This window comes from Varroa jacobsoni, unplaced genomic scaffold (assembly GCF_002532875.2).
Source record: "Varroa jacobsoni isolate VJ856 unplaced genomic scaffold, vjacob_1.0 scaffold_342, whole genome shotgun sequence".
In the NCBI taxonomy this organism is placed as follows: domain Eukaryota; kingdom Metazoa; phylum Arthropoda; class Arachnida; order Mesostigmata; family Varroidae; genus Varroa; species Varroa jacobsoni.
In genome coordinates, this window is record NW_019213244.1 from 354 (window position 1) to 15,994 (window position 15,641).

The following is a 15,641-nucleotide window of genomic DNA, read 5'->3' on the forward strand; positions in this document are numbered from 1 at the left end:
GTCTTCCACTCATCAGTAAGGACCAACAAGAGTATCGACGTGCCCAAAAAAGCCGAAAAGTCTTCCCATGCTAGCACAGGACGAGCTACGTATAGATGGCAGCTGTTGCCTTCACGTCCCTGGCTTATGAATGGTCCAGTCTTGCTGTGGGCACATATTTTTTAGCCTTAGACCCAGCCACAACGACACCAGTCACATTACTGCCTATAGCACTGACAAAACTCCAACTACCGGCCTCATTGCTACCATCTCGGATTCGAACGAGCGGGTGAGCCACGAGTTAACGTGGCCCACCTAGCCAGGTTCTCATCTCCTGTGCCCAAAAACGAACTTCTGTTCCTCTCCCGTCTACACTTTACTAGAACGGGCCGACGTTTGGCAGGCCCGAAAAACACACGATCAGCCAAAAATCAGAGTAGCGATCTTATTCTTAGCCGCAGGCTTTCTCTTAGTCAAGTCAATGGAGTGGTCTCTCATGCCACCTATTCCCATACCCGCCAAGTCCCTTAGCATCTTATTGAAAAGAGCTATGATCTCGCTTGTGGGTTTGCTCAATACCTGAGCTTTTTTCAGGCCAGGATTAATGTGTTGCCATGAGGGAAGTTCTCGATGGGGTCGCAAAAGGCGAGATCGAATATTTATCGCGCTAATAATAACTTGATATATTGAATTTGAGACATTCCATTTGACGTCTTGAGACAAGGCACAGTTGTGGATTGTAATAACTGACCTTTTTTGAATACAAAGAGGGGGGGGGGTCTGCTAAAACTAACGAGGTAGGTAGCTTCTAGCTGTTGTTATGGTCGAATTTTCTGTCGGGTTTTGAAATACCTTATGTGTCATACTTTGATTACTCGCATTTTTAGATCTGACCTGTGGACGTTCTCGTTTTCTTCCTGAGACAATAGCTCTTAATCATTTGGGAGTTTGTGTTTGGATAACGTTTGAGGGTGAATACATCTTTGTGTAAAGCATTTATGAGGCTCTGACTTGTGAATTCTAGTAGTATGCAAGATATAACTAGACGAGACGATTAGATGCATAAGTAAATCATCAAAGAGACTCAAGCCACATGATATCGAGAGGTGAAGTTCATCTACTTCATCACAGCCTTTGTTTGTTGGTGTAGTTACGAACGTTTTTTACAACTGTTATATTATATTATATTATAAATGTTGTTAATTGTCACGATATCACTGGTATAGAGATAAATATAAAAATTATAATGTAACGTAAGTATATAGCTTATTATGCGTAAAACATAGTCTTTCTTATGAAAACGATCATTTTCAGTGAGCAAATTGAGTAACTGAACCCGTTAGAGATGAGACTTTCGACCACTGCCTGAGGCAGGATGCTTTTTTCGCTGTCTTCACAACCACTAAGTCTGGCACTTAACTAGAATTGGATTCCGCTTTGCAGCAACTTGAAGTGCATCGACTTCGACCCAAAGGTATTCGTTTACGAGATGTGAAAGTGACGTGAAGTATTTTGTAGGTGGCGGAAGATAGGTAAGCGGAATTCTTGTGTGCACTTAAGAAATTGATCGTTTCCAAAGAGGCGAAACCCAAAAAACCTTAAAGAAATCATTTGCGTTCTAACTGTTTCATCAAGATTTAAAGGGCGCCTTTTCTTACGTTGATTTTTCTGGTCCCGACCTCTCTAGCCTCCACTAACTGGACCGTCTGACGACCGACGTGAGCCGTAGTTTTCTTTGTCAAGTAGCTTCATCGTGCGGGTTATTCGGATGTTCTTAGTGTACAGGCGCACTGTTGAAAATTGTCGATCCTTAGCGAAGGGCGGCATCAGTTATTTTTTTTTGGAATTTCTTGCAAACCGTTTTGAACAGTTTACGACGTCTCGTAGTAGAGAGGACAATTGTTGAATAAACTTTTGATGATGCTGTTCTCTTATACCGCACTCTTATACCACAATGATACTGTGCAGATGTTTCAACAACCGTATCGTCAAAAAATATTAGCCCAATTCAACTATACATACATACATACATATATATGTCTAGATGTTTGCCGCATATGCATTGTTTAAATATATATGAGGTCCCATATAAAAGATCGTACATATATCCCCCATGAGGGGATATATTTTCCTATTTAATCGACGGAAGAGGTGCTTATTCGTCTGATTAACATTTCGTTTTGTTTGCTCATTATTTCAGACTTACGGTATGTACACTGTGTGTGATCTATTAGCACACCAAAGCTGAGTTAATTTTTATCAAACAGTAATCAGATTTGTGAATTTTGGCGTTATGCCTTGGCGTTTGCTAGTCGTTTGAATTTTCTAATGTGCGTTCATTCGAAATAGTCTAGTGTACTCGAGATTATATGTGAAAACGAAAAATTCTAGTATCAAGCTAGTTCCGAAGAGAATGACGACACCTCGACGGTCTCAGTGTTGTCATAATAAATAGACCCGCAAAAATAGTGGCTCTTTTAGGTTAAAACAGTTTGAAACTTTCTTAGGCCGTCTAGCTTGCAGCTTTTTTCGTCAATTTAAATGTTTAACTACTGAGTCTAAAGGGAAAGCCGCAAAAGTCTATTTAGTCCAATTTATTTGCTTCGAACAAGTCGCACTCCCGAAGTCAACCGCAACAAAATCAGTTGAGGAAAAAAGTTGAAAGAAGCAGAAGCAATCATAAAGGGAATTTTTCTTCAAGCATAATGTGCTCCAGCAACTATCGTTTATGAAAAAATCTTTTTTAAAAATCTAGCAGTCACTTCTCTGATATCAAAACTGGGAAGATGTCCAACAAAAATATATTCGAAAAAATGAAGGAAGAACAAACGCAGTAGAAGAGAGGACATCAAATACTAAATCAGCTCGATATAGTTACTGAAGCGCATTACGCAGGGTTTAGCTAGTATCCTAATGTTCTGTTGGCGAGGTAGTATTCATATATATATATATATATAACGTAGCGGTATCTGAGGGGGCCGATTTGGATGAATATTTCATTTAGAAAATAAGGAGCAATAGGTGAGTTATGTTTAAAACCGATGCCTTTCCTAGAATGAAAAAGACGTCGTTTACGTCGAATTATATAGATTTTTTTTTTCTTTCTATTTTTCGTTACAATATTGCAACTACTTAATGGCTAATTTCATTATATAATATTGATTAGTAAATGTGAACGGTAAATTCATTGATCACCCCAGGCCATTGTAGTTAGAGGGGTGTTCGAAAATTAGCTAGCTCATGTTTATTATTCAGATATTTTGTGCTCCTGGCAACTAAAGACAACACTTCCAGCCTTTGCGATAATATACTGAGCACGGTACAAGGAATATATTCATATATAAGGATATCAATTGTGGCATTTTGGATTGTTGGATTTGACGTTATTGTTTTTTTTATTAAAGGTTACTTTTTAAGGTTTGTTAAAGGGAATTTAATAGTTAAGTGATATATTTACATATGGAGGTCGTGAAACTTCATAATTCTGCTGCAAATTAGCCATCATCGTCTATTAAGAACCTTTTTGGATAACTGCTAACATAACAACTACGTTTGAAGGGCAATGCTCCTTGACTTTTACTTCTAGATGTTTGTAAGGCCATTTCCTCCAAGTGCGTATCTGAAGTGCTAACTGTTCTTGAAAGCATGCCGGGAAGCGGATCCGGCGGAACTCGAGCGGCAGTGTTTAGTCTTAATGATGCCATAACGACAAGCAGCGTCTCAGAAAGGGGTCTTACACCCATCAAACATCGTTTAAAATTTGAGGTATGTATGTCGCATAGTGTTTTTTTTTTTGGAACATCATTAGTCGTCCAGCTCGGGCTGAATGAAAGTGAGGCGTATTCTATAATCAAAATAAAGCAAATTTAACTTCTTTCTTTAACGCAGAGGATAGGATTCGTATTCCTGCATAATTAGATAAGCGGCATATTTATTTGCTAGTAAGATATGGCCCGCCTCAATAGCCTTTATGATCGGCTGCGTGTGTATTCTTGTAATAAGTGAGTCTCTGTACATGTCACGTATGCACAGGAGCCTGGCACGACACAGTTTCTTTGAGTACCCTTAACGTCGACATTTCGTATTCTATAAAACCTTTTAAAGATTTAAGTTATAGCAAAAAAAGTAGCTCTAGGTAAGCCGCCATTTCGAACCACAGCTTGCATACTCACTGAATCATGTGAACTAAACCCTTTTATCGCAATCGTCCGACTGTTAGCAAGAGGGCAGACTAACTTTGCCAAAAGCTAAGTTTAGCCGTCATGTTTTAAAAGTTTCTAGCCAACACAGTCAGCTCACATTATCCGTTCGTGCTGCTGCTGATGTACGAGATGCTGAGCCTGAAATACTAACATATGCTTATTGAATCCCGCTAATTTTACCGCCCACTTTCGAAAGATTTGAAATTTTTCGAAAGTGGGCGAAAGACTTTAGCCAGCACAATCCTTATCAGTTCAAAATCAACTGTTACTTCGCTTGACATGAACGCAAGATCTACGTGTCCTGGTTCCGATGAGAAAGATAAATCAGCTTTTTATGTTGCACTTTGTTATCAACTATTAAATTTTACCGGAAGATCTTTATGCAAAGCAGCTTGCTTATGAAGCACAAGGCGGAGGCTGATACATTAAATGTATTTAAGAACAACACTCCATTCGCAGCAAGTTCTTCAAAAAACAATCCTCAAACTCAAATCTTCAAGCCCAGAGTTTGCTTTCATTAGCAATTTAGCTGGGTCGGTCTTGTCGGCCTTATAGTCTTTTGAAGCTGTTGAAACAAATTTCTTGGACTGGGAGCTACTTCAGGACAGAAATGTTTCGTTTTGGCCTGCAATTTCAAAGAACTTACTTTTTTGACAAAATACTCTGAATGTTTTTGCTTTTCTTCTAATTCACACGAAGCAATTAGGTTGAAATTTACAGTCTTTTACATACGCAAATAGTCGCACTGTGGCAAACACTTCATGCGAGAGTAATCGTTATGGAATCGACGCATCAAAACAATACGATCGAATACTCGTTAGCTGACTCATTGCCACTGGATATTTGGAGTCTAGGGTCGTGCGTTTGAAGCAGAATTGATAATAGACGGGTTGTACAATATTACTTGCTAGCACAGTCATGTGGGTTAACGGACCCAAATAATTTTAGTAATTAAAATCTACTAGAGTAGAAAAAATTTGTGCTCCTGGGCAGTTTGGAGAGAAACATAGATCTATGTCGTTATCATCCTTAGCGATGATGGCGATGCCAGCAGATTGGCCGATTCGTGAGTGCCTTAATTCGCAGTTAACTACAATGTGAAGTTTTCCTTTGCCCTTTCGCAGGCAGAATGCGATAAGAAAATGGCCATATATATATATATATATATATATATATATATATATATATATATTATATATATATATAGCAAATTATAATTTCGACTTTTTTGTCAAAATATTGACGAGCTCTTTCAAATGAACTTGCTTTCAGGTACAAGTTCCAGCGAGTTGACTGTCCCTTTTTCTGACCTTTGATTGTGTTTACCGACAAATCGAGTCAAGAGTGCTATGAGAACTTTAGCGGATAAGATCGTCTTTTCACCGGGACTCTCTTTTTTACCACTTCTGTCACGGTTTTAATTTGACTCCCGGTTGATTCGTTTGTTTCACGCTACGAGTATGAACATTTTCCCATAATATCAAAGTGCGTTTGTATATTGGTTTCGTGAGGCGATCGCGGATCCAGACTCATAGGGCTATAGAGGAGGCTTGCACCTATGAAACTTTTAGGTTTTCTATGCTTCTAAAATCATTGTTAGAGGACGTTAATAAAAGAATTCTAAGTAAAAAAACAAACAGCAACAGATAATGGTCACTGAGAACGCTTGGGAGCTTAACTTCATGCGAAAGATGCTACTGATAATCCGCTTACAAAACAAGCAAATTGCGGGACGTGTTTTGCACACATTATGCAAAACATAAAACTTTTTTAAGCGGCACTCTCCTCGTTTGAATTCTCCCTCGTTTGAAGTAGTATTTCCATTTTTACGTTTTTGTGGTATAATTATGCATCATGGAAAAATCTACTTAAGTCAACGCTTTTCTTTCGTGGAATCTATATACAGGACCCCATATACAACGGTTCCTGTGACATCTATATACAAAATATACCGACAGCATGACGTAAATACCAGCAAAGCATGTAAGCCTAAAAATACTATTGTGTTTTAGTGACGAATTGTTTATATGTATAAAAAAATTTTTTTTATGAACTTGCGCGATCATATACTACCCTTCACACGTTCGTTTCACCCTACCAGCACGAGGTAACATATGCGCCCACTCATAGGTATGAGTCGAGGTGTGAGCTACCCAAAGGTCACTTTACCATCTGGCCCAAGGCTGTCGTCAAGCCCCTATAAGGACGGAGTCAACAATGGAAACAAATTTGTTTAACCGTTTACTAAACCTGATAAGCGAACGATCACTACGCCACAGTCGTGGGCATCGCCGTCAACATGTGGCTACTGTTGCTATAAGCAGTAGGTTATTACAACACATTTTCTGCGATGAATGTCTTGTATTCGTGTATCTACTATGGAAATACACAATAGATACATGTGTTTAGATAGATGTGTATACGTATGGGGAATCGGTGATAACTTTCGCGAGACGCATCGTGCAGACGCGATGCGTGGTCCAGCTTTCTGGTCAAGAGGCGTACTCCAGGAACATCAATAAATAGATGTTTATCAGCTTAGTACAATTGTCATTTGATTGTATTTTAACAAATTAGAGTAAAAAAAACTTATTCGAACTTACGAAGATACACATGTCGGCTTCAGACTAAGCCTATTTCTTTCATTAAATGAAAGTTTAATGTTCAATGCAAGCGTTTGCATCAACTTGTTATGAAGAACATTTTTACCAGTAATAATAATAACACACCAACCATGTATTATCCGAACGCGTATAATAAATGCATAAAGTAAAAACGCTTTACTTTAAACTTCACTGGTTGACCTTCGGGGCCGTATATTTCACTGATCGTTTTACATCCACAGACGATCTCTGCAGCAAAAACTGAATGCGCTATCTAAAAAATTCAGCCAGATTTTGCCAGTAGCTTCTAGCAGTCCTCACAGTGTTTGCCGAATAAGGTCGAATGGAATGTTTAGGACCTCGGGTGCTGTCGGGTAGAGCTTAGACTCGTGCGAAAATTCCTTAGACTAGCGTACCTTGAGCCTTTTTATGCATATACCTGCTGATCCTGGACGTATGTTGTTCTTAGATGGGCATAAAGCAGCTAGCTTTGCATGCCGAGAACGAGTTGCTACGAAGATCCTTGAAGTAGCTAAAGCCTTTGTTGACGCTTGCTTGATCTTGGTTCACGCTAGAAACGAGCTAAACTGTAACCCACTGACCCCATGAAAAATTATAACCCTATCAGTTGGTAGCCGGCACACGATTGGTTCACTGGAATAGAGTGAAATACAACCTGCTAGTCTCGTGCAACACAAGATTTCGATTTTAAGGTTACAAATAGCGCTATGTACAGCAAACGCCTCGGTAGAACAATTTATAAGCAGGCTAGAGCATTCCATGTACAATTGGTTATTGACAAACAAGGTTTCAGACGATGGGAATAAGTCAAAGTCTGCTGCATCTAAATGTGGCTCTGTACTCTAATCAGATGCAGGACAAGCGATACCTTGACAATACCACATCTACATAAGAATTCGGCAATGCAAAAGTTAAGCTGTCGCCCTACTAAATTGTCGTGAAAACGTTAGAAAAAGCGCTACGTTCGAGACGGAGACGGTTATGAGGTGTTTGCAAATGCAACGAAAACCTATAGGCTTTTACTTTTTTTTATATCCACTGGCCACATGCCTTGATGATACAAGAAATTGTGACATATTTTCTCAGGCAGCAACAATGTAGCAGAACTCACACCTTAAATGCAACTAGACCAAGCAACACTGAAAGATTATTATTCGGCACGATTTGACCTAATAATACAGCAGAGTATTGTAAGAAATAAGGTTAGACTCTGCACAATTAGGCAGCAGGTTCTCTAAAAAAAATGCTTTCACTCAAGCCATGACATAAGCTACCAAAACGGTACATAAAAGCAAGAAGCTCTAGTTGATTGCAGTACCCTCATGTTGGAGCTCTGTGAATTAGACTCACGGCGTAAACGGTGAGTTCCCGTCGCAGTTCTTTGAATTGGAATACAAGTTGGGAGCGCCTTCTGGCATGATATTACCTAGATTGACCTCAACGGCAAGCGACAGAAAGCTACTGGTCAAAAATATAAGTTTTTAGAAATAAATTTACAAGCCATATGTAAATCGGTCAAAAAATTTGGGATCATCGATGATCGAGCTAAAAGAGTCTCTAGGATACTAAAAAATACGTATGGAATGCCTTAAGATATCTCTCTATGCAAAGAAATGCGTATTACCGATATCCTTCTGCGATCCAAAACAGATTTTGGGGTAAACATATATGCTCCAAGATCGCGTTAGTTTGAAGAGACTCAGATCAATCAAACACTAAAAGGCTGAATAAGGAATAACTTATGTGGCGTTTGTTATCAAAGAACATCACAAAATAATTGCGGCACAGGACAAATGCGGACCCGTTATTCGAACCATGTGACCTGATGTTTGTTTCTTGAACGTCTAGAGGAAATTCCTATTTTTAGAATAAATAAAAGTAAACCAGGCAGAATTGAGCGTCAGATCAGAAGGATCATTGTTCAACTATTGCTGTATTAAATATATACTTACAACTAGTATACAGTTCCCAATAGTGGTGCAGTGGTAACGTGTTTGTCTATCGAACATAGGAGCACGTACTGTAGTCCTAGTTCGAGACCTGAAGCGGTCACACCTCATTACATGCCGAAAGGAACCAGTCGTTCGATGCAATATTACCGAAAAAAATTCGAAACATTCATTTATTCCTAGTATACATGGCGGTTCTAAGCCACCGGTGAGCAGATAACACGAGACCCTAGATACTTTAACAAACGAGAATACCCTAGATGATTTAACAAACGATACTGCTTTGAAAGTAGTCGCAGACTATGGAGAAGAATAGATATTATAATAGAAGAACGACGTTTAGATAACTGAAAACCTGTAGCTATATATAACGCTCTTCTCTGCGATGTTTAACGGTCAATCGATATCAAGATAAGAACCCTTCGCGACTCGATGGCGATTTTATGCATCGTTCATAGGGTGAATTCCTCAGAACCAACGACTGGTAATACTATAATGGATCCGATCACACGCTACTTACATCTAAAGACGAAAAGATAAATATACTATAATACGTACACACTTCAAACTCCCACATAGAATTTAAAAAAATGAGATTCAGAAGATTGTCAGATGAGCAGTCTCTACAGTTGATAACCGAAAGAAGAAGAAGAAGAAAGATCCGTTGAATCTAAGGAAGTACCTAACAAGTTCTATATTACTGGTGGGACAAAGGTGATTGGCAGTCACATCACATAGGTAAAGATGCACGACATATGGGATTAAAAACCTTTATCTAATTTCCTGATTTAGACTGCGTAACGTATAGGACAACGTGTTTCACGTTTGATCTTTAAAAGTCGTTCTACCCGGCATCACGTACTCCAGTACCTTTTGGGCTGCACATCTTATACATATCATCATTGTATATACACTATTCTTGCTCTGCAAGGGAATCTATGCCTATAATATAAGCGTGGCATTCATACGATTGCGACCACTCCTCCAAGTGGTACATACACTTTGCGCATGCGCAAAGCTTCCATGAGACTGATAAGATAACGCATTGTTAGTATAGCAACGCTGACAAGCTTTCTGACATTAAGCATTTCAAAAGTCTGCTCCATTAACTTTTGGCCGATCGTTTCGGTTGAATATTGAACGAGACGTACATGCGGATTCAAACAGTGTCAAATGGGAATAGTTTTTTTTCAAATGGGGTAATATGATTTTTGTTCGATATTCCCAAGTTGGTTTGGGTGCATTTCCTTTGTCTTTATGGCCTGAAGGTTATAATAAATAAATAACTTTTTCTTATCCACGTAGGTAAGTGTTGTTGGCGGGACCTCTTAACTATGTGGTTTTCTGTCTCTGCTTTAGCCGTCGGCGTCGAAACGGAACACTACAAGCACGCACCGTTCGGATCTCGCGAACCAGTAAGCCAATCACATTGTCGTTATAAACATTTCAGGTGCAAGAAATCTATTAATGTATACAACACTTACTTAATGATCTCGTGTCAGTGTTTTTATTTTTATTCAAAAAACAATGTTATTATCATAAATATATTCTGCAATGTTTGTGTATAAAATCTATATCTCATTTTCGTACGTAGTCGAATTTTCTTATCGGTTCCTACTCATATTCAGATATCGCTTTTCGAAATGATATTGCCCTTCTTCGACCAGCCGGTCGAATATACCGGTCCGAATATCAGCATTTGGACTGCTACAAAAGGGGAGCCTCGGCGGATCGTTAGTGGAAATATTTCTTCTGCTTTTCCGAGTATAAGACTGCTACGGTATAGCAGTGTCCGATCTAGTTAGGCAAGCGCGATATCCTTCTTTGATGATTTATATTGGTTTACGCCGGTAGGATCGTGTGGTGATGTAGATGCGAGGGCTTTTGTGTGCATGTTACCTCAAGTAGAAAAATCACTTGGATATGACGTGACTGTCAATGTCACATTAGGGTTAAGCAATCTCGTGTTGAGCCTTCAACAACACAGCACATCTTTACTTTTGGTCATAAAACCGCTTCTAGAAAAAGTTCATTAAAGTAGGTCGAACAACGAAGAGCCAGTTGGGTCCTTGCCCGAAAAGAGAAAAAAAGTGGGCGAAAGGTAATCGCGTTCTAACCAGACTGCTTCTTTTTTCCAAAGTCTTTCATTATTCTCAGCCCGGTAAAGAAATTGCGTCCCGTGTAGGTCGCATTATGCAGGAAGCTTTGGTTCCGAGCGCAATTGTACCTGGAACTAGCTCCCCGAGGAAGTTTCTTGGGCTATGTCAATTTTGTAACTATATGCTATGCGGATCTATCTAAATGTTTATGGGAATGACTACACGAGTTTTTGACTAACATGTACATATGAATTGGAGATAAACCTGACAGGTTCTCCATTCGAGTTAATAAGAAAGGGAGCTCGAAAAAAATTTCTGGATACTTTCCACCGTGCCGTTATAATTTCAATAGTCTTAGCTCAAAGCTTAAAATTATATAATGAACTTCATCATTTTCAATCGCATTTATATATATAGACGATGCTGAACATATATTTTAGATAGTCTAGTTGAAAGTGACATACGTTAAAGTTAGAGGATAAAAAATTGTCTATTTAGCTTAATACATACGCTATAAACTTCCTAGTACGGTTCGCATTTGTCTTCTTTCTCCAGGTGTCTCAAAAAGTGTAAAATCTTTTTTTTTTTGGCGATCTGGATACGCGCCCTGTTCAAACAAATAAGTTATGGCTATATGCCAGCTATAATCAGCTACGAGTATGCAAAGGCCATTGCCTAAATATGACTAATCGCCCTTTTTGCGTACTGCCTCGTTAATTCGATTTTTTGCGTGCTAGCGGTTGAAAAGTGTATAACCTTCGAAATCCTCTTTTTTTTTGTCTGCCAGTGTAATTTTGTCCAGACCATAAAAACGTACTTTGATTTCGAACTCGTAAAGCTTTCTATATCGGGGTGAAGAAAATATCAAAGGTCGTCAGCATAATTGCGTCTGATATAATAACTGATAATGATAATAACTGAAAACTTTGGAGAGGTATGGTTGGTAGATAAGCCCGTTGCTTCCAGGTGTAGAGCCCTTAACATATGCGTGATTAAATTTCTAGGCTGCTTCCACCTTTTGCGGTGAACGAAAATCTTCTGTCTCACACGATGCACCTATTCTTGAAGTTATGTAACCACAGATATCAAGCTATTAATAAACAAGAAAAAAAAGAAGACATTAAAACAAACAAAAACAGCCATGCCTTAATTTACAGTCTCTTATATAAGGCATAGAGACTACTACTTCTAGGCAGCGTTGTGCGAGTGCAATGGAGGCCGTCTGCCGTTTTCGCGGTTGCTTTGCCCGAACTACTTTGTTTCAAATCCGTTCAGATACTGTAAAAGGCTATTTGTGCTAAACGTGTTACGCATGCTCAAAGTCAGGTACAAAGTTAAACTGTTCGAACGGGCGGCCATTTTTGTTTCGCACTTACTATCACTGAGAACACGTGCGAGATTACAGTAAAACGTGTAAAAAGGAAATAAACAAAGTTTTACATCGATAGACTGATTTTATTTATTTACAAGATCTAAAAAAATATATTTCAATCGCATGAGGTACGATACGATTAGGTACAGCGTTCATGATGGCTACGCGCCTCACTTGTGCAACGCAATGGTGGGAAATTGTAGTATGGAGTCATTTTAAAGGTTTGTTTATGTGCACAGGTTCAAATCTTCGGGAAAGCCGTTCTTCAATGAGCACGCTATAATGCGCCGGGGACCTTAAGCTGCGGAAGGAAGTTCTCTTCATAGCTGCCTACCCATTGTTATTGGCATTGGTCCAAGAAATCGTTTCCTTTTTCTCGTTCACAATTGCCTTTCTTTCTCTAGCGCTCTGTCACTTAAGATTCTGGACGAATATTGCCGTGACGTCCGATGATGGATTGAATTTTTATATTCAGCAAAACATTAAGCTATCTGTACTGAAAACGTAACCACGGTGAACCTTGTCGGCAAGGCCTTGCTTTATACACTCAGAGGAAGAAGAAGGACGAAGCGGCGACAGGCGAAAACTACCTATGGAACGGTTTTGGTGTGGGGTGTGATTTGGCTACAGTATGCATCAAGATTCAGCACAGGAGCTTTTTACAATGATTCAACGAGCAACGTCAGGAGAAATGACGCTAAATCTGGCCGATGACTTCGCCTAGTTCGGCTTGTTGGGACACGATGCCCAGCCATAGAGAGATGAAGCATAATAAATGGACAAAGTGTGCCTCCCGCGGAGTCGGGAAATCCAATAGGATCCAATGACCACGATTTTGCTCGACTGATTCGCTTAGGATTGGAAACGTGCCGCATTGGTTTAGCGTTCGCCGGGCGCTGTTTTGTGACGATGAGAAGATCTTTCAGGATCAGAAACTTCCTGAGAAACATGGTGCAAAAAGAGGCGCCGCACATCGTGTATCGATTCCGATATCTGAACTCGCCTGTTCTAGTGATGTCTATGGACGAATTTCGTAGTCAAGCAGATAAAGAAGGACGTTCGAAGCAGGGACGCGTTCCGAGCTTCCATCCACATTCTACTGGGGCATCAAGTTGACATATGATGATGATAATGACGGCAAACCATGTATATGCCTGTATGTTTTTGGAGCGATGATGAATGCAAATAAGAGACTTCGTCCTGGGCTGCATTTTAAAGCTGTTGGTATAATAACTTGCAATAATCAAGTAAAGAATATGTAAATTCGCTGAAAGTACGGCTGTTCGCCGAAGCTACTGTACTTTAGATTGTAGAGCAAATATAGGGATAGCGAATCTGGTTTCAACTCGGTTTCAAACTCGATACTGCGAGGTAACGCACTTGGTACTTTTTTTGTTACTGTCTAGTTTTTTCTTTAGTTTTAATGCAGCACCGATTTACTGTAATGTTTTTCCATGGTTATACTTGTATTTTTTTTTATAAAATACTTAGCCAGTCGTTTATTACCATAATAACTTTGAAATCTAACTACCACCTGTATTATTGATAAATATGTGGTCTGAATACTATTACGCGTATCATATTATTCGTTTAAGCAGATTGTTTATTCATTTTTCCGCTAATAACAGTGTTCTCTATTATGAGATATATTAGTTCATAGTTTGACAACGTTGACTGATTGATATATTTATACTTTTCATAGTCTAGTTTACCTAACAAATTTGTTGCTATATACAGTCAATGTAGCTAACGCATGGAAATATAAATAACCCTATTTTTTACCCATAGTAATCCCAGTAATAGAGAGTGGAAACCTGTAAACTGCAAAACAAATGCTACGGTAAATAAAATTATATATATATATATATAGCTGAAACACAGCATCACCAGCGAATTATGACATTGATTTTCAGAACTGAGCTTTTGTAAGCGTGTTGTTACAGATCCAACACACTTCTGCTTTTCTTCTGCTTCTGTGAACAGGCCTGCGTGGGTAACTGGCAACAGATACGCGTATTTTTAGCAGAATTCGACATCTTATTATAACCGAATGTATGTACACGGTAAAATGCTTTCGACTTAAGAGCAGTAAGGGTGTTGGTCTGACTCGTGAAAAACACTAGTACGCTGGATCGTTATGCGGAACGATGATTCTAAAGCTAACGGCGGTCAGGGATGGATACCCAATGGTAGGGAACATACTGGAGTGCGCAACGAACAGATAGATCGCTGTACATTGAAAGGGTGCAGCGAGCTAAAGTCGGGGCTGATGTGGCTGAGGAAGATTAACGTGCTGCACGACGAGTAGAAATATTCAAAACGTGAAATAGGAAATCGTATTCAGCCGGAACAAACAAAAGCGTCCAAGCTAGACGAACTTGGTGTAAGTTACGTCAAACGAATGCAGACAGAGGCTCTTAAGACACCGTAACAAAGGCCACAACACTAGGAGCGCAGGAACGCGTACAAGCAGAAGTACAAATGCTAGAAGAAAGAGCAGAAGATGAGGAAACAATAAGAATAATAATTAGGAGCAGATCAAAGAGGACCAAGTGAGCGTTGCGAAGCGTTCAAAAAAAGCCATACAAGTAGACGAGCGCCGAAGCAACGAAAAAGGACTCATGAGAAAAGCGACCGCAGACAGCATTTCCGCCGCTATCGTATCATTGCGTTTCTGCTAATCCGCTATATTGTGACCTAAAAATATCAGACATGCGGTCTTATTCAGTTCAGTGTTAGCTAAGGCGTTCAGCTTTGAATATATGAATTGTAGGCGATTGGGTATTTAGAAACGACGTAAGAATATTATCAATATATTATGGTGCAAGTAGTCGATCCCATGATAATGCTGACCCTTACAATCCAACTTATGTTTGTGTAAAATCACCTAACGACACCTTTTGTCATATGCGACTTTAATCAGTATTATGAATTAGAGTGTTTTTTTAATGGCGTTCTACTCGGGAGTACCTGGTCTCTAGAGAGGTTATCCCAAGAATCGTAGCATATGAATTTGATCTAATGAGATTTATTAATTTAGAAATAAAATTTAGGGTCCGTAACAATATTCGTTGACAATTAGATAATAAGATGCTTAATTTTACCTCTTACCTTATAGATGCACACTTAAAGAAAAACCTGCAAAGTAGGCTTGGATTTATGCTAAAAAAAATAAGTAACATTCACGGCTCATTTTTTTGGTAAAGAGCCATGTATAAGCCAAGTCGAAAGTTTAGCATAAAATGATCTAGGAGATTCGTGCTATTTTTGAACGGTAATTTAATGGAAGTTAATGTAGGCATAAACTCTTGTTGGTATTACTCATTTAAACAAATAACCATTAATAGATTCAGTCAGAGCGCTTCTTTTCTCAGCCCCCAAAAAACAAGCTAATTACTTCTATTTTCTCTATGAGA

General features: G+C 39.1%; 1 long non-coding RNA gene across 1 annotated transcript; it reads left to right on the forward strand.

Moving 5' to 3' along the window:
• The first annotated feature begins 2,207 nt into the window (after positions 1 to 2,207).
• Positions 2,208 to 14,108, forward strand: LOC111259539 (uncharacterized). Its single transcript, XR_002679693.2, has 3 exons — positions 2,208 to 3,744; positions 10,114 to 10,169; positions 12,465 to 14,108. It is a non-coding gene; the product is annotated as an uncharacterized LOC111259539 (long non-coding RNA).
• The last annotated feature ends 1,533 nt before the right edge of the window (positions 14,109 to 15,641 follow it).